Source organism: Oncorhynchus mykiss, chromosome 1, assembly GCF_057628025.1.
Source record: "Oncorhynchus mykiss isolate SJ-2025 chromosome 1, ASM5762802v1, whole genome shotgun sequence".
NCBI lineage: Eukaryota > Metazoa > Chordata > Actinopteri > Salmoniformes > Salmonidae > Oncorhynchus > Oncorhynchus mykiss.
This window is the reverse complement of record NC_143022.1, coordinates 25,602,171-25,623,336: the sequence shown is the minus strand read 5'-3', so window position 1 is coordinate 25,623,336 and position 21,166 is coordinate 25,602,171. Positions and strand designations below refer to the sequence as shown.

Here is a 21,166-nt window from a genome sequence, read left to right as displayed (position 1 = left end):
GTGTAGAATCAGTTAGGGTCAAAGTAGTCGAATGGGGTGGTGATATTAATTTGAATTAAATAGTGGTATATAGGCGTATAGTTAGTTGGTGTTGCAATGTTTTCCTTTCCCCCCGTCCTTTGACATTTTTGTATCACGAAATAGAACGTAATTGACTACACACTACCACACAGTAGGTGGCGGCATGCACAAACAAAATGTGCGAACGCCATGCTACCAAAGAAAAAGAAGACAAAGAAAATATGCGTTTTTGATTGGACACCCTATATAAAATTGCTTTTGACTAAAATGAAAACGTGTCAGTTTCACAAGGTTGGAGTAACAAGATGTTCAACTACTTAAGACATTGGCTAGAAATTCGGTTGTGCCTTTAGATTTCAAGAAAGTTAACAACTAAGGAATAATTTTTCACTTATCTCATTGACTTCTAAACCCCAAATCCCAGTTTCCACGAGTTACCACAACTACAAAGTCAAGATTGGCTATATCAGTAGCAGTTAAATGTACCTACATGTAATCGAAAAGGTAATCTACTTAATCCCCAAAAGTAATTGTTTTAATTGCTTTATTTAAAAAAAAATGTTAATCATGAGATGGCCATAAACAATAACTAGTAATGCTGTATACTCCAAGAAAGGTTCAGATATCATCTTTATGGTAAGAAAGTGTAATACATTGCTGAGGTGTAGTCACTTTTGAGGACACAAGCTCAAGTGCACAGTAAAAACATGATAGATATATGGAAATATGAAATATTATACTGCATATGATTTATTTCCTATTCAACAACACTGTATGAATAAGGCTTGAAATGACTTGTATGCTATCTAAAGATAGAATAATCAATTTATACAATGACTAACTAGAAGATTTCACCTTATATATAACTGTAAAATACATATTTGTATGTTTAGTGTTAGAGAAAATGTGCATATTTTCTGATCAAAACGTCTGCCCCCATTGCTGTGAACGTCTCACAGAGCTCTAGCTTGGCTTCCTGAACTCTTCTTTCATCTCATATTACTCTTGTCTGGCTATTTTTTTGTTATTTAACTACGCAAGTCAGTTATGAACAAATTCTTATTTTACAATGACGGCCTACCCCAGCCAAACCCTCCCGTAATAACTCGGACAATGCTAGGCCAAATGTGTGCCTCCCTATGGGACTCATGATCAGGGCCGGTTCTGATACAGCCCGGGATCAAACCAGGGTCTGTAGTGACGCCTCTAGCACTGAGATGCAGTGCCTTAGACCAGTGCCTTAGACTTGGGTGTCTATGACAAACAGAAAGTGTTTTTTTGTTTAAATTCTATGAATTGTTTTAGATGAATGGCTATAAATTGATTTCTGAATGTGCTAACTGCTGTGCTACAGGGTAAAGATTGCAGGCAGGTGCTTTGTCAGTGGCTAGGGTTCAGCCAGGAATTGATGGACAGTCGTAAGAGCAAATTAAATGGTAGGAGGGACATTCCAGCTTCACGTCATTTCAGATTTCACATCCTACATCACACAGACTCAGAAAATATACAACTGTGTCGCTGGAAACCTGGGCTATTGCTCAATGCAAGCCACTTCGATCTACGGTGTCCACAGATCAAATTATAAGCAAAAATGTGGGTTGAAACCAGTACCAAAACCACGCAGGTCACCCAACATAATGCCACAGATGTCTCATGTTCTGAGGGAGCATGCAATTGACATACTGACTGCTGACTGCAGGAATGTCCACCAAAGCAGGTGCCAGAGAATTGAATGTTAATTTGTCCACCATAAGCCACCTCCAATGTTGTTTTAGAGAATTTGGTAGTACGTCGAACTGGCCTCACAACCGCAGACCATGTGTATGGCGTTGTGTGAGCGAGAGGTTTGCTGATATCAATGTTGTGAACAGGGTGGCAGTGGGGTTATGGTATGGGCAGGCAGGCATGGACAATTTGAATGCACAGAGATACAGTGACAAGGTCCTAAGGCCCATTCTCGTGCCATTCATCCGCCACCATCATCTCATGTTTCAGCATGATAATGCACAGCCCCATGTTACAGGATCTGTACACAATTCCTGGAAGCTGAAAATGTCCCAGTTCTTCCATTGCCTGCACACTCATCCAACATGTCACCCCTTGAGCATGTTTTGGATGCTCTGGATCCAGTTCCCTCCAATATCCAACATCACACAGTCATTGATGAGGAGTGGGACATAATTTCACAGGACACAATGAACAGCCTGATCAACTCTATGCGAAGGAGATGTGTTGCGCTGCATGAGGCAAATGGTGGCCACACCAGATACGGACTAATTTTCTGATCCACACACCTACCTTTTAAAGGTATCTGTGACCAGCAGATGCATATCTGTATTCCCAGTCACGTGAACTCCATAGATAATGGCATAATATATTTTTTTTATTGACTGATTTCCTTATATGAACTGTACATTTTTTTAAACTGTTGCATGTTGTGTTTATATTTTTGTTCAGTGTATTTACTAGGCTATTAGGTCCAATTAAATGAGAGATTCGCATGTTAATTTGTTGTATGGCTCCTTCGGGAATATGAAACCATCACAGCCAGAAAAGAGGAGGAATATATTCTGGAATGGTTATGAAAATAAAATAGTAAAAAGATTCCTATTTCTAATGATACGATTCCGATGTCTAATTATTTTAGATTCTAAAAATAAAACACATAGATTTTCGCTCTTCTCACTAATGGCAAATGGTTGCATTCTTGTGAATAAGCTTTTCATCATATGTCCCATTTGCACAAAATACTTACTTGCCAGCTTGCAATACAATTTTCAAGCACTAGAAAATGTGCGCATGCATGGTCTAAAGTTTGGAGGTCAGCACATTCTCACGTCAAGTTACATTTTTATAAATGCCTGCTTTTGGGGTGTATTTTGTACATAAGCACGGTTGAACTCTGTGTCCATACTGACTAAAGAGAATGTGTTTTACTATTTTCTTTCCGTTTTCATTATTTCCCTCCAAAGGCATTCTAAAAAAATCACATTTGTAAAAAGCATTGTCTTTGGAGTTGTGAATCATAGTCAACGCTACAATTGACCTAATGTGATGTGGTTGGAAAGGCCTCCCATATAGACCGCTATGCCTCACCCATATATAATAAATATGTGAAGAATGTATTCTCCCCATTATTCTCCTTCATCTCCTCGCCTAGCTAATTATAGACACGTTCAATTGCATAGGCCATAATAGTTTTCTGCTCTCTCGACTTCAGATCAGACATTTTCCTCTAGGCCTTTCCGCCTGCCTCAGCCCTAGCGCGCCATAGGAGAGAACATCCTCCGAATAAGACCGGAGTTAGCTGGAATGCTTTGACGTCAGTAGCAGGCCAACCCAGGCCAGCGCTCAGAGCCGATCAGACGGAGGTGAATGCACGAATAGGCTAGCCTACTGCAGAGAGACGCACTCACATCGAGCATCCCTGTTGCCTCGTCATTTGCGGAGACATCGGGGCACGCAAACACTACACACCTGGCACAGTCAATACAACAGGGCGAGGGGAAAATATTGTGTAATAGCGTTATTAAGATTTTAACACATCAAGTAGGCTAGTATTCTTGGTATAGAAAGAAGTGCATTGCTGTTTACAGTGGTGGGTCGCTCCACTAGCCTCAAGGATAACGCATTCTCCTAACAATGGTAAGTCTTTTTTTTATTTTTATATTTAAGCTAACTATATTCCCACTCTTAGCTATTTAAGAATTATCTATTTTGGCTATAATGTTATTGTCAGATTTCGGTGCCAGATGTGAACGACAAGTCTATGTTTATGCATTTCATCAGATGCGTAGGCTAGTCAGTATATGTGTATTTTACGAACTCGGGACTGCGAACTCAGGACTGATTGCGGAGTGGAAGTTTAACGTTACCAGTCGAAATTAAAGCAAGTGTTTACGATGGGCTGTTATAGCTTACTGCTGGTATTCATGTCCATGTGGAGACTAGAATGATCATAATTTGTACTTTGATAACTAGATATATGCGCTGGCAGCTTTTACATAAAATTATACCGACTAACTTATGATCCATCCTCTCCAATACCGCTGTCATACAAAACTTTCACAATGCTTTAAAATACATTTAAAGATATGTTTATGTTAATGATATATATTTGTGTAACTGTTTGGTAAGGATATCTTAATTCATTAAAGGTCCAATGCAGCCGTTTTCATTGCAATATTATAACATTTATGGTTAACAGTTTAAGTACCTTACTGTGATTCTTTTCAATTAAAATGATCGAAAAGACACAAAAATAGCTTCTTAGCCAAGAAAAATTTCTCAAGCAAGAATTTTGCTAGCATTGTCTGGGAGTGGTCTGAGTGAGGAGGGGAAAACTGAAAACAATCTGTTATTGGCAGAGTGGTTTGGGACTCTCTTTCTTATTGGTCTATTCATTCATATACCGCCTGGTGATGTCACCGGGCTAGCCAATACTCCATCCCACCAAAACAGACATTTCACAATTTTCACAATTTCACAGGATAATTCCAACCTTGTAGTGTGGAAATATATATATTGTAACGACCCTGGGTTTATAAGCGTGGATATCGACTCTGCAGCTCGAGCATGCTTTTGGGGCACAGTCGATAGCGCTCTGGACTTTGGATTAGAAGGTTGAGAATTCAAGACCTGCTCCCTGCCTGTTTCATTACAATATATATACAACACACAAAATCACGTTTTTGACTGCACTGGGCCATGAATGGGACATGATGATAATGATTGTAGTACAGGGGATGATGAGTAAAATGATTGTGAGACCAAGTCTTAAGTTTACCCATTTGTTCTGTGTGTGGTGTCCTTTGTTAGGGAGTAGCAAGTTTGGTGGCATCTCACAGTGCAGTGTGTGATCACTCCCCATCTCTCATAACTCTGTAGGCTATTGTTCGTTACTGTAACAAACGAGCTGGTTCCTGGCCTGCACCTTGTCTTTCTATTGCCTTGCCATCCCCAGGGAGCACGGGCCAACTCTGAGTCATCACCGGACTGCCAACCAGATAGGAAGATAGAGAGCAAGGGGGAGAGGAGAGAGGGAGAGAGATGGAAAGGGTGGAGGAGAATACAAATGGGGTGATTGAATAGCAGAGAAAAGTCAAAGTGAACTAACAGAGTGTGTGTGTATATATAGCCAGCGTGCATGTGAGTGTGTGTGAGACAATGCATACGTGTGTACAGTACATGTGACTGCTTGTAACTCTCCATACTTTATTCTGAGCAGGACGGGACAGTGTCCCCTGGGTCAGAGAGGAGAGAGCAGGCAGGTCACAGGAGAAGCATGCAGCTACAGACACAACTCACTCAACCCTGTACTTCTCCTCCAATATAATTACAATTCTATTAAAATTCCTATTAATATTAACATGCTGTTCCATACAAAGAGAGAGACAGAAGAAATGGAGGAGTTAAATATGTGATAAGAGTTTAAATGCTGGAAATGAGTGTGGAATTGAATTATCTGTGTGATAATGACTGAATTAAGAATTCAGAAGAGAGAGTGCTCTCTCAAGTCTCTCTGCTCCCCTATTCTCACGGTGACCTCACCATTTTGAATATTGCATGATGGGAACAAGTGAGATGAGATCCTACATAAGGAAACCCCACTCCTTTCCTCCATCACCCACAACCCCTCCCTCCTCTTTCCCCATCACTATCCTCATTCCATTACCCTCCTCCCTCCCCTTTCCTCCTTCCATCCTGATCTACTTCTCCTTTGATGAGAGACAGAATTGTTATTTATTTATTTGATTTTATATATTTGATTTAACCTCTATTTAACTAGGCAAGTCAGTTAAGAACAAATTCTTATTTACAATGACGGCCTACCACGGCCAAACCCGGACGACGCTGGGCCAATTGTGCGCCGCCCTATGGGACTCCCAATCACGGCCGATGTGATTCAGCTTGGAGTAATTTTTTAAAATAAATGTATTTATTTCACCTTTATTAAACCAGGTAGGCAAGTTGAGAGCAAGTTCTCATTTACAACTGTGACCTGTCCAAGATAAAACAAAGCAGTGCGACAAAAACAACAACACAGAGTTACACATAAACAAATGTACAGTCAATAACACAATAGAAAAATCTATGTACAGTGTGTGCAAATGTAGAAGAGTAGAGAGGTAAGACAATAAATAGGCCATAGAGGTGAAATAATTACAATTTAGCATTAACACTGGAGTGATAGATGTGCAGATGATGATGTGCAAGTAGAGATACTGGGGTGCAAAAGAGCAAGAGGATAAGTAACAATATGGGGATGAGGTAGTTGGGTGTGCTATTTATAGATTGGCTGTGAACAGGGATAGTGATCGGTAAGGTGCTCTTACAGCTGATGCTTAAAGTTAGAGAATGAGATATAAGACTCCAACTTCAGTGATTTTTTGCAATTCGTTCCAGTCATTGGCAGCAGAGAACTAGAAGGAAAGGCGGCCAAAGGAAGTTTTGGCTTTGGGAATGACCAGTGAAATGTACCTGCTGGAGCACGTGCTACGTGTGGGTGTTGCTATGGTGACCAGTGAGCTGAGATAAGGTGGGACTTTACCTTGCAAAGACTTATAGATGACCTGAAGCCAGTGGGTTTGGCAACGAATAAGTAGTGAGGGCCAGGCAATAAGAGCATACAGGTCGCAGTGGTGGGTAGTACTTTGGCTTTGGCTTTGGTGACAAAACGGATGGCACTGTGATAGACTACATCCAGTTTGGTGAGTAGAGTGTTGGAGGCTATTTTCTAAATGACATCGCTGAAGTCGAGGATCGGTAGGATAGTCAGTTTTACGAGGGTATGTTTGGCAGCATGAGTGAAGGATGCTTTGTTGCGAAATAGGAAGCCGATTCTAGATTTAATTTTGGATTGGAAATGCTTAATGTGAGTCTGGAAGGAGAGTTTACAGTCTAACCAGACACCTAGGTATTTGTAGTTGTCCACGTATTCTAAGTCAGAACCCTCCAGAGTAGTGATGCTAGTTGGGCGGGAGGGTGCGGGCAGCAATCGTTTGAAGAGCATGCACTTAGTTTTACTTGCTTTTAAAAGCAGTTGGAGGCCACGGAAGGAGTGTTGTATGGCATTGAAGCTAGTTTGGAGGTTTGTTAGCACAGTGTCCAATGAAGGGCCAGATGTATACAGAATGGTGTCATCTGCGTAGAGGTGGATCATAGAATCACCAGCAGCAAGAGCGACATGATTGATATATACAGAGAAAAGAGTCGGCCTAAGAATTGAACCCTGTGGCATCCCCATAGAGACTGCCTGAGGTTCGGATAACAGGCCCTCCGATTTGACACACTGAACTCTATCAGAGAAGTAGTTGGTGGACCAGGCGAGGCAGTCCTTTGAGAAGCCAAGGCTATTTAGTCTGCCAATAAGAATGTGGTGATTGACAAAGTCGAAAGCCTTGGCCAGGTTGATGAACACTGATGCACAGTAATGTCTCTTATCGTTGGCGGTTATGATATCGTTTAGGACCTTGAGCGTGGCTGAGGTGCACCCATGACCAGCTCTGAAACCAGATTGCATAGCGGAGAAGGTACAGTGGGATTCAAAATGGTCAGTAATATGTTTGTTCACTTGGCATTCGAAGACCTTAGAAAGGCAGGGTAGGATAGATTTAGGTCTGTAGCAGTTTGGTCTAGGGTGTCTCCCCCTTTGAAGAGGGGGATGACCGTGGCAGCTTTCCAATCTTTGAGAATCTCAGACGATACGAAAGAGAGATTAAATGGGCTAATAATAGGTGTTGAAACAATTTTGGCAGATCATTTTAGAAAGAGGGGGTCCAGATTGTCTAGCCCGGCTGATTTGTCGGGGTACAGATTTTGCAGCTCTTTCAGAACATCAGCTATCTGGATTTGGGTGAAGGAGAAATGGGGTAGGCTTGGGCGAGTTGCTGTGGGGGGTGCAGGGCTGTTGATCGGGGTAGGGGTAGCCAGGTGGAAAGCATGGCCAGCCGTAGAAAAATGCTTAATTCTCAATTCTCAACAAATGATAGCGCCTGGGGAATGGGAGAGGTGCTGGGTACTGCAGGGCCTGGGTTAACCTCTACATCACCAGAGGGACAGAGGAGGAGTAGGATAAGGGTACGGCTAAATGCTATAAGAACTGGTCATCTAGTGTGTTTGGTACAGAGAGTAAAAGGAGCAAATTTCTGGGCGCGGAAGAATAGATACAAGGCATAATGTACAGACAAGGGTATGGTAGGATGTGAGTACATTGGAGGTAAACCTAGGCATTGAGTGACGATGAGAGAGGTTTTGTCTCTCGAGGCACCATTTAAGCCAGGTGAGTTCACCACATGTTTGGGGGGTGGAACAAAAGGGCTAGCTAAGGCATATTGAGCAGGGCTGGAGGATCTACAGTGGAATAAGATAGTAATCACTAACCAAAACAGCAATAGACAAGGCATATTGACATTTGGGAGAGGCATGTGTAGCTGAGTGATCATAGGGTCCAGTGAGTAGCTAGCTAAGCTGGACACAGCGAGTCAGACAGCTAGCATGCTGGGGCTAGCAGGCTAGCAGATGGGCATCCGGGGGACGTCGCAACAGAAGAGCCTGTTGGGTGGGGCGGGTTGCAGGGAAGTATGTTCAATCCATAGATGGAAATTGAGATTAAAAATATAAAAAATATATCGAAAATATTTACGAAGAAAAAAATATATACACGGGACAAGACAAAACAGACGTCCATCTGGGTAGAAGCTGTTCAGGGTCCTGTTGGTTCCAGACTTGGTGCATCGGTACCGCATGCCGTGCAGTAGCATAGATTGTTTCTATGACTTGGGGGGTTGGGTCTTTGACAATTTTTTGAGCCTTCCTCTGACACCACCAGGTAGAGAGGTCCTGGATGGCACGGAGCTTGGCCCCAGTGATGTACTGTGGCCGTACACACTTCCGTCTGTGGCTCTCACACTCTAAAATGTGCAGTTTTGTCACACAACACAATGCCACAATTGTTTCAAGTTTTGAGGAGTGTGCAATTGCCATTCTGACTACAGGAATGTACACCAGAGCTGTTGCCAGAGAATTGAATGTTAATTTCTCTACCATAAGCCGCCTCCAACGTTGTTTTAGAGAATTTGGTAGTACGTCCTCTGACCTCACAACCGCAGACCACGTTCAAGCATGGTGGTGGCTGCATCATGTTATGGGTATGCTTGTCATCGGCAAGGACTTGGGAGTTTTTTTATAATAAAAAGAAAAGGAATAGAACTAAGCACAGGCACAATCCTAGAGGAAAACCTAGTTCTGTCTGCTTTCCAACAGACACTGGGAGACAAATTCTCCTTTCAGCAGGACAATAACCTAAAACACAAAGCCAAATACACACTTGAGTTGGTCGGCTTGAAAATCTATGGCAAGACTTGAACATGTCTGTCTAGCAATGATCAACAGCCAACTTTAAGATTTTTTTTAAGAATAATGTGCAAATTTTGTACAATCAAGGCATGCAAAGCTCTTAGAGACTTACCCAGAATGACTCTGTCACACCCTGACCATAGTTTGCTTTGTATGTTTCTATGTTTTGGTTGGTCAGGGTGTGATCTGAGTGGGCATTCTATGTTACATGTCTAGTTTGTCCAGTTCTATGTTTGGCCTGATATGGTTCTCAATCAGAGGCAGGTGTTCGTCATTGTCTCTGATTGGGAACCATATTTAGGTAGCCTGGGTTTCACTGTGTGTTTGTGGGTGATTGTCCTATGTGTCGTTATTCCTGTCTATGCGTTAGTTTTCACTAGTATAGGCTGTTTCGGTTTTCGTTACGTTTATTGTTTTGTAGTGTTTGTATTTAGATTCGTGTTTCGTTTGTTGAATAAACATCGCAATCTACACGCTGCATTTTGGTCCGACTCTCCTTCTCACGAAGAAAGAAAGAAAACCGTTACAGAATCACCCACCACCAACGGACCAAGCAGCGTTTCAACAGGCAGCAACAGCAGCGAAAGGAGGAATGGACATGGGAGGACGTTATGGACAGCAGGAGTATGGACTATACTACTTGGGAGGAGATAGACAGGTGGGCGGCCGACCCAGGGAGAGTGCCGGAGCCCGCCTGGGATTCGCTGGAGCAGTGCGAGGAAGGTTATCGTAGAATGGAGTTGGCGAAGCAAGCACGGCGGCGCGCAAGGAAGCCCGGGAGTCAGCCCCAAAAATTTATTGGGGGGGGGTGGGGGGCTAACAGGGAGTATGGCTACGCCAGGTAGGAGACCTGCGCAAACTCCCTGTGCTTACCGGGGGGCTAGAGACAGGACAGGCACCGTGTTATGCAGTGGTGCGCACGGTGTCTCCAGTGCGGGTGCATAGCCCGGTGCGGTATATTCCAGCTCCGCGTGTCGATTGAGCGTCGAGCCTAATGCCATGAAGCCGGCTCTACGCAGCTGGTCCCCAGTGCGTCTCCTTGGGCCGGCTTACATGGCACCAGCCTTGCGCTCGGTGTCTCCGGTTCGCCTGCATAGCCCAGTGCGGGCTATTCCACCTCGCCGCACTGGCAGGGCGACCGTGAGCGTTCAACCAGGTAAGGTTGGGCAGGCTCGGTGCTCAAGAGCTCCAGTGCGCCTGCACGGTCCGGTCTTTCCAGTACCACCTCCACGCCCCAGCCCTCCGGTAGCAGCTCCCCGCACCAGGCTTCCTGTGCGTGTCCTCGGCCCAGTACCACCAGTGCCAGCACCACGCATCAGGCCTACAGTGCGCCTCGCCTGTCCAGCGCTGCCGGAGCCTTCCTCCTCTCCAGCGCTGTCGGAGTCTCCCGCCTGGCTAGCGCTGTTAGAGCCTTCCTCCTCTACAGCGCTGCCCGAGTCTCCCGCCTGTTCAGAACTGCCAGTCTGCAAGGAGCTGCCAGTCTGCAAGGAGCTGCCAGTCTGCAAGGAGCTGCCAGTCTGCAAGGAGCTGCCAGTCTGCATAGAGCTGCCAGAGCTGCCAGTCTGCAGGATGCCGCCAAAGCTGCCAGTCTGCAAGGAGCCGCCAGAGCTGCCAGTCTGCAGGGAGCCGCCAGAGCTGCCAGTCAGCCAGACTCTTCCAGATCTGCCAGTCTACCAGACTCTTCCAGATCTGCCAGTCTACCAGACTCTTCCAGATCTGCCAGTCAGCCGGGATCTGCCAGAACTGCCAGTCGGCCAGGATCCGCCAGTCGGCCAGTATCTGCCAGATCTGCCAGTCAGCCAGGATCTGCCAGTCAGCCAGGATCTGCTAGATCCAACTACCTGCCTGGGCTTCCTCTCAGTGCTGAGCTTCCTCTCAGTGCTGAGCTACCCATCAGTCCCGAGCTACTTCTGTCCCGAGCTGCCCCTCTGTCCCGAGCTGCCCCTCTGTCCCGAGCTGTCATTAAGGAGGGTAACCTATCTAGGGACGCTAAGGAGGTGGACTAAGACTATTATGGAGTGGGGTCCACGTCCAGCGCCAGAGCCGCCACCGCGGACAGATGCCCACCCAGACCCTCCCCTATAGGTTCAGGTTTTGCGGCCAGAGTCCGCACCTTGGGGGGGGGGGGGGGGGGGGGGTGTACTGTCACACCCTGACCATAGTTTGCTTTGTATGTTTCTATGTTTTGGTTGGTCAGGGTGTGATCTGAGTGGGCATTCTATGTTACATGTCTAGTTTGTCCAGTTCTATGTTCGGCCTGATATGGTTCTCAATCAGAGGCAGGTGTTCGTCATTGTCTCTGATTGGGAACCATATTTAGGTAGCCTGGGTTTCACTGTGTGTTTGTGGGTGATTGTCCTATGTGTCGTTATTCCTGTCTATGCGTTAGTTTTCACTAGTATAGGCTGTTTCGGTTTTCGTTACGTTTATTGTTTTGTAGTGTTTGTATTTAGATTCGTGTTTCGTTTGTTGAATAAACATGGATCGCAATCTACACGCTGCATTTTGGTCCGACTCTCCTTCTCACCAAGAAAACCGTTAGACTCACAGCTGCAATTTCTGCCAAAGGTCAAGACATATTAGTGTTCTTTTTCATGTAATTTTTTTTTTTTTTTTTACAGATGTTTGATTTTTTTCTCCCACTTTGACATTGCAGTTAATGTTGTGTAGATCGTTGACAAAGAATGACAATTACATCCATTTCAATCCCACTTTGTAACAAAATGTGAAGAAGAAAATGATGCGTGTGAAGACTTCCTGAAGGCACTGTATATCATCCATGTTCAGCCACGATTCCGAGTAACATAGGATATTACAGTTCTTCCGGTCCCGTTGATAGGATAGTCTTGAACGGAGCGTGTCCAGTTTATTCTCCAGTGGTTGTATGTACGCCAATAGAATGCAGGGTAGAGGCGGTTTATTCCCTCGCCAACGTAGTTTCTCCAGAGTGCACGCACTTCGGCTTCACTTACTGTACGCTGGTTCTTTCTTCTCTGAGTTTTGGGGATTAGGACCTAGTCCGGGGTGAGCAGTATGTCCTGCACTTCCGACTCATTGATGTAGAAATCTTCATCCAAAGATCGTTGTTATAATGTCCAGAAGCTCTATTCGGTCATAAGAAATGATGGTGGAAACAATATGTAGAAAATAGCTACGATCAATGCAAAAAAACCACCCAAAATAGCAGAATTGATAAGGAGCACGTTAAACAACCGCTACCCAATCAAGCGCCATGTCTCGTGTGTGCATGTTTGCGCGTGCGTGTGTGGCAGTGGATTTGTCCATATCCACTCTGGTCCTTGTGTTAAGTGCAGTACCTCTATTGCTTGTTTGTCTGGTATGTTCACCTAGGTACAATGTGTTCTCAGCCTTTCTGCTCAGCTAGCACCAGGCACCAGAAGAATAGATATTCTCACTCATTTTCTCAAGATGTTAGCAAACAAACATGCGAAGTTTGCTGAAATCCTGATGCTTTAGCATTGTTTATTAATGTTTGTGTGCATGTGCTTGTGAGTGTGTATGTGCATGAGAGAAATATACAGTATGTGTTAGTTGTCAGTGTGTGTGTCTGTGTGTTTATAACAGTGAAAGTCATCTCCCCAGCGGAAGCCTGGTCCCTGTTTGAACACTATCAGAAGGAAACAGGGTTGTTTCCTCCCTGCTCCCTATAGGACCCAGCGGTCTCACACTGTGCTGTTTTAGGCCTGTTCTGCTTTGGTAGCTGACAAGAGAGGCAGTGAAAGCCACAGTGAATAGGAGTGTGGCATTCTCTTTCAGTCTCTGTTCTCTTTCCCTTTCTCATCTCTCCCCACTGTCTATCTCTTTCTCACATCTCTCTTCTATTTTACAGTCTACCACTGCACAGCTTGTGCACTGAACCTTGTTTAGCATAACTGCTGCTGTTTCTCTCAAATGGAAACATAAAAGCTCTATCCCAAGAACAGATCCTGAGGAAAGTCCTATCTTGCAAAGTCCTATACACAAAACATGTGTGTGTGTGACTGTGTGCATTTGAATGCAGAAGTGTGAGTTAGACTTTCTGTGTATATACTACTAGGGTATGTATACATAGTTCAACTAACAATGATTGATTCCCAGAATGTTTCAGGTAGATTGTGTGCATTACATCACCTGAACAACTTGTTAATAGGCTGAGGCCCAGACAAAGCCCAGGCCCAGACAAAATAAGTGGACATGAGTTGACGCACTGTGCTGAACAATTAGCTGGCGTTTTTACAGACATTTTACAATCCTTGCCAGACCAGCAAAACGTGCCAGTATTGTGGAAAAACGCAATAATTATACCCATTACTAAAGCGTCTAATCCCTCTGTGCTGAATGACAACTGCCCTGTTGCCTTGACATCCTTAGTAATGAAAATTGTGAAAAGTCAGCGCCACCCAGAAGCTCCTCGACCCATTTCAGCTTGCCTATCAGCCCAGCAGAGGAGTTGATGATGCCATTCTTATGCTCCTCAACATGGTCTATAGACATCTAGAGGCCGCTAAATCCCATGTGAGGTTTCTGTTTGTTGACTATTCTTCTGCCTTCAACATAATCCAGCCTTACATTAAAGCACAGAGACTCATAATGAACTTCTCCTTGGATGGGGGGCTGGTTTTGTGGCTGTTGGACTTCCTGAGCCACAGGTTACAGCGGGTCAAGGTGGGTCCCCACGTGTCGGACATATGCACCACCAACACAGGCTCCCCACGGGGATGTGTTTTGTCCCCTCTCCTGTACAGCCTTGATGTACAGTTCAAGGCTTTTCCCCTGTCTTCTTTTTCTGATTCACTGCAATGTGATTATTTTGCTGTACCAAATTCATATGGTATTACTTATTTTAAACTGAGAGATTTCTTTCCCTTTTTTTGTTCTTTCTATTTGTATTTGTGTTATATGATGAGGAACACCGTGGCCCGGTCCTAAATTACTTTGTAGAGTGGTGTGATGAATCACACTTGGTCCTCAATAGCAACAAGACCAAAGAGATGTGCATAGGTGCGAACAACACGTACCTCTGCAATATCCACCTGTCATCTACGTCAGAACATAGAGATTGTAAAGGAATACAAATATCTGTGTGTGGACAATAAGCTTCAGTGGAGAATAGACCTGATCTACAAAAAGAGTCAACAGAGACTGCATTTTCTCAAAAAGCTGGGATCTTTTAATGTTGACTGTACTATACTGATTCTGTTTACAAATCTTTCATTAAGAGTATTTTAACTTTATGTATTGTTTGTTGGTTTGGCAAAACCACTGTCAGCCAGAAAAATATGCTGAGAAGGATTATCACCACAGCAAGCAAGGTACTTGGAGTCAAACAGACAGGCCTGGATGAGATCTTTAAGGTCAGGGCCCTCAGCAAGGCTCACAAAATTATTTTGGACCCAAGCCAACCCCTGTACCTGGACTTTGAACTAATTTGTGCCAGGTGTGATATCCCTCCTTAACAGCTCGGTCTAATGTTCCTATCAACCCAGTAAGGCCAGCAGGCTAGGCTCTTTTTATTGGTATGTAACTGTAATGAGTGTTGTATTGTCAATTTGTTTTCTACTGTATTTAAACACCACTTTAAACCTGTACATGATACTGCAACAACATTTCTCCATGGGGACAATACAGTCAGTAAGTAGTCACGCCAGTATGAATTGGTTAAAGCTCAATTATTGCTGGTGAAAAGAGCCAATCATGAGCCGTCTTATTAGGGCTGGATGGTATACTGTATTTTATGATATACCGGTATTGATGCAGGGACTGGTTTGGGTTTTTACTTTACCTTCTATACCAGTTTTTGAATGTTTTGGTTTGTTGAATGTGATACGCCATGTGTTATGTCAATTTTTACTTGATTCATCTCTCTCCGCTCTTTCTCTCCGTGCCACTTTCCACACAGACCTAGCCACGCCCCTTTCACTCAAGGAGCGCATTTGATGTTCCTCAACCACGAGACATTTGCGTTCAGTCTGCATGGTCTATGCAGCACATGCAATTCAATATCCAAGATGGCATAGCAGTCAGACGTCTTTGTCCTTCGTCTTGTCCCATGTATATATCTTTATATACCTTTTTCTTCGCATATCTTTTTGATCTTTTTCTAAACCTCAACTTCAAAATACACTCCTTCAACCCAGCTCACCCAATGTGGTGTGGATCTGTTTTTTTCTAAAGTATTTTTTATCTACCTCGGAACCGGAATCCCCCAACAGAAGCTAGCCAGCTCACTAGCTACTAGTTAGTAGTCAGCTAACCACTGCTAGCAGTCATCAGCAAGCAGTAAGCTCGGAAAGATCTCGCCAGTTTGTACAACGCGACTCAAACCAGAGCATACCGGACCTATTTTCTCTCCATATCGCCAGATTCCTACCGCAAGCTCTGAACCTTTTCACCTGGATCATTGCAGCTAGCTAACGTCTGTCCCGAAGCAAGCACCAATTAGCCTGGAGCTAGCCCATGCTAGGCCCATTCTCCCGGCTAACTGAAGAGGCCCATCAGCAACTCCAGGGCTACAATACCCGGACCCCTTCTACTGCCGGTACTGGGCACGGAACCCGCCAATCCTTCACGACTGGACTACCAACGTAACCTGCTCGAGAGAACACTCAACTGTTCCCTACGCCGCCACGTCCCCTGAATGCCCATCTGCTAGCCGCGGCCCGCTAGCTGCTAGCCGCTGCCCGCTAGCTGTCTAGAGCATATTGGACTGTTAGCTGAACAGATCCATCGGCCAATTTCTTGGGCCACTATACCTATTTTGCCAATTGGACTTGGACCCCTCTGCTACTCTGAACCCTATTAATCCATCACGACTGGTCTATCGAAGTCACCGCATGATGACTCGGCTACGCATGCCTCTCCCTAATATCAATATGCCTTGTCCATTACTGTCTTGGTTAGTTATTATTGTCTTATTTCACTGTAGAGCCCCTAGCCCTGCTCAATATGCCTTAACCAACCATTTAGTTCCACCTCCCACATATGCGGTGACATCACCTGGTTTAAACGTCTCTAGAGACAATATCTCTCTCATCATTACTCAATACCTAGGTTTACCTCCAATGTACTCACATCCTACCATACCTATGTCTGTAGATTATGCCTTGAATCTATTCTCTCATGCCCAGAAACCTGGTCCTTTTACTCTCTGTTCCGAACGTACTAGATGACCAGTTCTGATAGCCTTTAGCCTTACCCTTATCCTACTCGTCCTCTGTCCCTCTGGTGATATAGAGGTTAATCCAGGGCCTGAAGTGCCTAGCTCCACTCCTACTCCCCAGACGCTCTCATTTGTTGACTTCTGTAACTGTAAAGCCTTGGTTTCATGCATGTTAACATCAGAAGCCTCCTCCCTAAGTTTGTTTTAGTCACTGCTTTAGCAAACTCTGCCAATCCGGATGTCTTAGCCGTGTCTGAATCCTGGCTTAGGAAGACCACCAAAAACCCTGAAATTTCCATCCCGAACTATAACATCTTCCGACAAGATAGAACTGCCAAAGGGGGCAGTGTTGCAATCTACTGCAGAGATAGTCTGCAGAGTTCTGTCTTACTATCCAGGTCTGTGCCCAAACAATTTGAGCTTCTACTTTTAAAAATCCACCTTTCCAGAAACAAGTCTCTCACCGTTGCCGCTTGCTATAGACCACCCTCTGCCCCCAGCTGTGCCCTGGACACCATATGTGAATTGATTGCACCCCCCATTTATCTTCAGAGCTTGTGCTGCTAGCTGACCTAAACTGGGACATGCTTAACATCCAGGCCATCCTACAATCTAAGCTTGATGCCCTCAATCTCACACAGATTATCAATGAACTTCCAGGTACAACCCCAAATCTGTAAACACGGGCACCCTCATAGATATCATCCTAACCAACTTGACCTCCAAATACACCTCTGCTTTTTTCAACCAAGATCTCAGCGATGACTGCCTCATTGCCTTCATCCGTAATGGGTCTGCGGTCATACGAGCAGCCCTCATCACTGTCAAACGTTCCATAAAACACTTCAGCGAGCAAGCCTTTCTAATCGACCTGGCACGGTTATCCTGGAAGGATATTGACCTCATCCTGTTAGTAGAGGATGCCTGGTTATTCTTTAAAAGTGCCTTCCTCACCATCTTAAATAAGCATGCCCCATTCAAAAAATCTAGAACCTGGAACAGATATAGCCCTTAGTTCTCTCAAGACCTGACTGCACTTGACCAGCACAAAAACATCCTGTGGCGTTCTACATTAGCATCGAATAGCCCCCGTGATATGCAACTTTTCAGGGAAGTTAGGAACAAATATACACAGGCAGTTAAGAAAGCTAAAGCTAGCTTTTTCAAGCAAAAGTTTGCATCCTGTAGCACAAACTCAAAAAAGGTCTGGGACACTGTAAAGTCCATGGAGAATAAGAGCACCTCCTCCCAGCTGCCCACTGCACTGAGGCTTGGAAACACTGTCACCACTGATAAATCTACTATAATTGAGAATTAAGCATTTCTCTACGGCTGGCCATGCTTTCCACCTGGCTACCCCTACCCGGATCGACAGCCCTGCACCCCCCACAGCAACTCGCTCAAGCCTACCCCATTTCTCCTTCACCCAAATCCATATAGCTGATGATCTGAAAGAGCTGCAAAATCTGGACCCCAACAAATCAGCCGGGCTAGACAATCTGGACCGTCTCTTTCTAAAATGATCTGCCAAATTGTTGCAACACCTATTATTAGTCTGTTTAATCTCTCTTACGTATCGTCTGAGATTCTCAAAGATTGGAAAGCTGCCACGGTCGTCCCCCTCTTCAAAGGGGGAGACACCCTGGACCAAACTGCTACAGACCTATATCTATCCTACCCTGCCTTTCTAAGGTCTTCGAATGCCAAGTGAACAAACATATTACTGACCATTTTGAATCCCACCGTACCTTCTCCGCTATGCAATCTGGTTTCAGAGCTGGTCATGGGTGCACCTCAGCCACGTTCAAGGTCCTAAACGATATCATAACCGCCAACGATAAGAGACATTACTGTGCAGCCGTGTTCATCAACCTGGCCAAGGCTTTCGACTTTGTCAATCACCACATTCTTATCGGCATACTCAATAGCCTTGGTTTCTCAAATGATTGCCTCGCCTGGTCACCAACTACTTCTCTGATAGAGTTCAGTGTGTCAAATAGGAGGGCCTGTTGTCCGAACCTCAGGCAGTCTCTATGGGGGTGCCACAGGGTTAAATTCTCAGGCCGACTCTCTTCTCTGTATACATCAATGATGTTGCTTTTGCTGCTGGTGATTCTCTGATTCACCTCTATGCAGACGACACCATTCTCTGGCCCTTCATTGGACACTGTGTTAACTAACCTCCAGACAAGCTTCAATGCCATACAACTCCTTCCGTGGCCTCCAACTGCTCTAAAATGCAAGTAGAACTAAATGCATGCTCTTTAACCGATCGCTGCCCGAACCTGCCCGCCTGTCCAGCATCACTATTCTGGATGGTTCTGACTTAGAATATGTGGACAACTACAAATACCTAGGTGTCTGGCTAGACTGTAAACTCTCCTTCCAGACTCACATTAAGCATCTCCAATCCAAAATTAAATCTAGAATCGGCTTCCTATTTCGCAACAAAGCATCCTTCACTCATGCTGCCAAACATACCCTCGTAAAACTGACCATCCTACCGATCCTCGACTTCGGCGATGTCATTTAGAAATTAGCCTCCAACACTCTACTCAACAAATTGGATTCAGTCTATCACAGTGCCATCCGTTTTGTCACCAAAGCCCCATGTACTACCCACCACTATGACCTGTACGCTCTCTTTGGCTGGCCCTCGCTTTATACTCGCCTCCAAACCCACTGGCTCCAGGTCATCTACAAGGCTCTGCTAGGTAAAGCCCTGCCTTATCTCAGCTCACTGGTCACCATAGCAGCACCCACCCGTAGCACGTGCTCCAGCAGGTATCTCTCACTGGTCACCCCCAGAGCCAATTCTTCCTTTGGCCGCCTTTCCTTACAGTTCTCTGCTGCCAATGACTGGAATGAACTGCAAAAATCACTGAATCTGGAGACTCATATCTCCCTCATTAGCTTTAAGCACCAGCTGTCAGAGCAGCTCACAGATCACTGGACCTGTACATAGTCCATCTGTAAATAGCCCTTCCAATTACCTCATCCCCATACTGTATTTATTTATCTTGCTCCTTTGCACCCCAGTATCTCTACTTGCACATTCATCTTCTGCACATCTACCATTCCAGTGTTTAATTGCTATATTATAATCCTTTGCCACCCGTATCCTACCTCATTTGCACACACTGTATATAGACTTTTTCTACTGTATTATTGACTGTATGTTTGTTTATTCCATGTGTAACTGTGTTGAACTGCTTTGCTTTATCTTGGCCAGGTCGCAGTTGCAAATGAGAACTGGTTCTCAACTAGCCTACCTGGTTAAATAAAGGTGAAATAAAATTTAAAATTTAAATTTAAAAAACAATGTTGATGACAACAATGCTGTTTTCACTTTGCTTCTTAATATAAATCCACTAGCGTTCTATAATGACACTATTGGTTTATTACTATTAGTCTTTTCTTTGCAAGTTGCCCTAAATCTTGTGATAAAATAAAAATAAAAAATTTAAAAATCTAATCTGTCAGCTGTCAGGCTCTCGCAAAGTAGGCTATAGGCTGCTGCGGCCATTCCCACTGGCAGTAGGCTATGTTGTTCAAAGTGGCTAGAGATGACACAGTAATGAGAGAAAAATCATAAAGGTCTACTGGAAAAATAATAAGCTCCTGAAAATATTAGTATTATCATCCTACAGGATTGAATCATGAAAAGAGCTTGTCTACGTTTCATTCTTTACACCTATTTAATTAGAGAGGAAATGCAAATCAAGCACCTGCGTCATTCCTTGATCGCACATGCTGACCATCATGACGCTTGCTGCCTACAGTTTCTGATTAAAGAGATGAAGTCCAGACAGGCTACGCATATTTTAGGAAACTTTCTGAATGGACAAAGAGAATTAGCATACACCCACCCACCCACTGAAAAGGACCCATCAGTCAAAGCCGCCTGCTATAAATCTCACTCAGACACACAAGCAAATCATATTTCTCCTTTCCCCAAAAACGTATTAAAAACCTTGCCTTAGCTTCAAATCCTTTCTGTACGATATCAAAAATAAGTCTACATTATAGGATAATGCTAAATCAATGTAGTCTATCATATCAATTCACAAGAAAAGTTTTAAGGGGAAGATATAGAGACTGCTGAGATATAGGCCTAGGCTAAATGAAGACGCTGGGAGACTAATTCAGCTTTCAGCAGGACAATAACCTAAAACACAAGGCCAGATCTACACTGTAGTTGCCTACTAAGAAGACAGTGAATGTTCCTGAGTGGCCGAGTTACAGGGTTGACTTCAATTTGCTTGAATTTTCAATTTGCCTGAAAATCTATGGCAAGACTTGAAAATGGTTGTCTCAGAGTAGAGGAAGGGGAGGAGACAGGTTGAATAAGGATTTTTAAGCTTTGAGACAATTGAGACATGGATTGTGTGTGTGTGCCGTTCAGAGGGTGAATGAGCAAGACTAAATATTTAAGTGCCTTTGAACGGGGTATGGTAGTAGGTGCCAGGTGCACTGGTTTGTGTCAAGAACTGCAACGCTGCTGGGTTTTTCACACTCAACAGTTTCCAATGTGTATCAAGAATGGTCCACCACCCAAAGGACATCCAGCTTGTGGGAAGCATTGGAGTAAACATGGGCTGGCATCCCTGTGAAACGCTTTGGACACCT

General features: G+C 44.4%; 1 protein-coding gene across 3 annotated transcripts in view; it reads left to right on the top strand.

Moving 5' to 3' along the window:
* The window catches only part of snrkb (SNF related kinase b), a 49,187-nt gene that overhangs the window by 425 nt on the left and 27,596 nt on the right, over positions 1 to 21,166 (top strand). The window contains exon 1 of one of the 3 annotated variants that reach the window (XM_021593323.3): positions 3,240 to 3,666. The exons of 1 other annotated variant lie outside the window; for it this stretch is intronic. The gene's annotated coding sequence lies outside the window, so the exon portion shown is untranslated. Of the gene's footprint in view, positions 1 to 3,239; positions 3,667 to 21,166 lie in introns of those variants that run through there. One more of the 3 variants, XM_090213232.1, reaches the window with a different exon arrangement.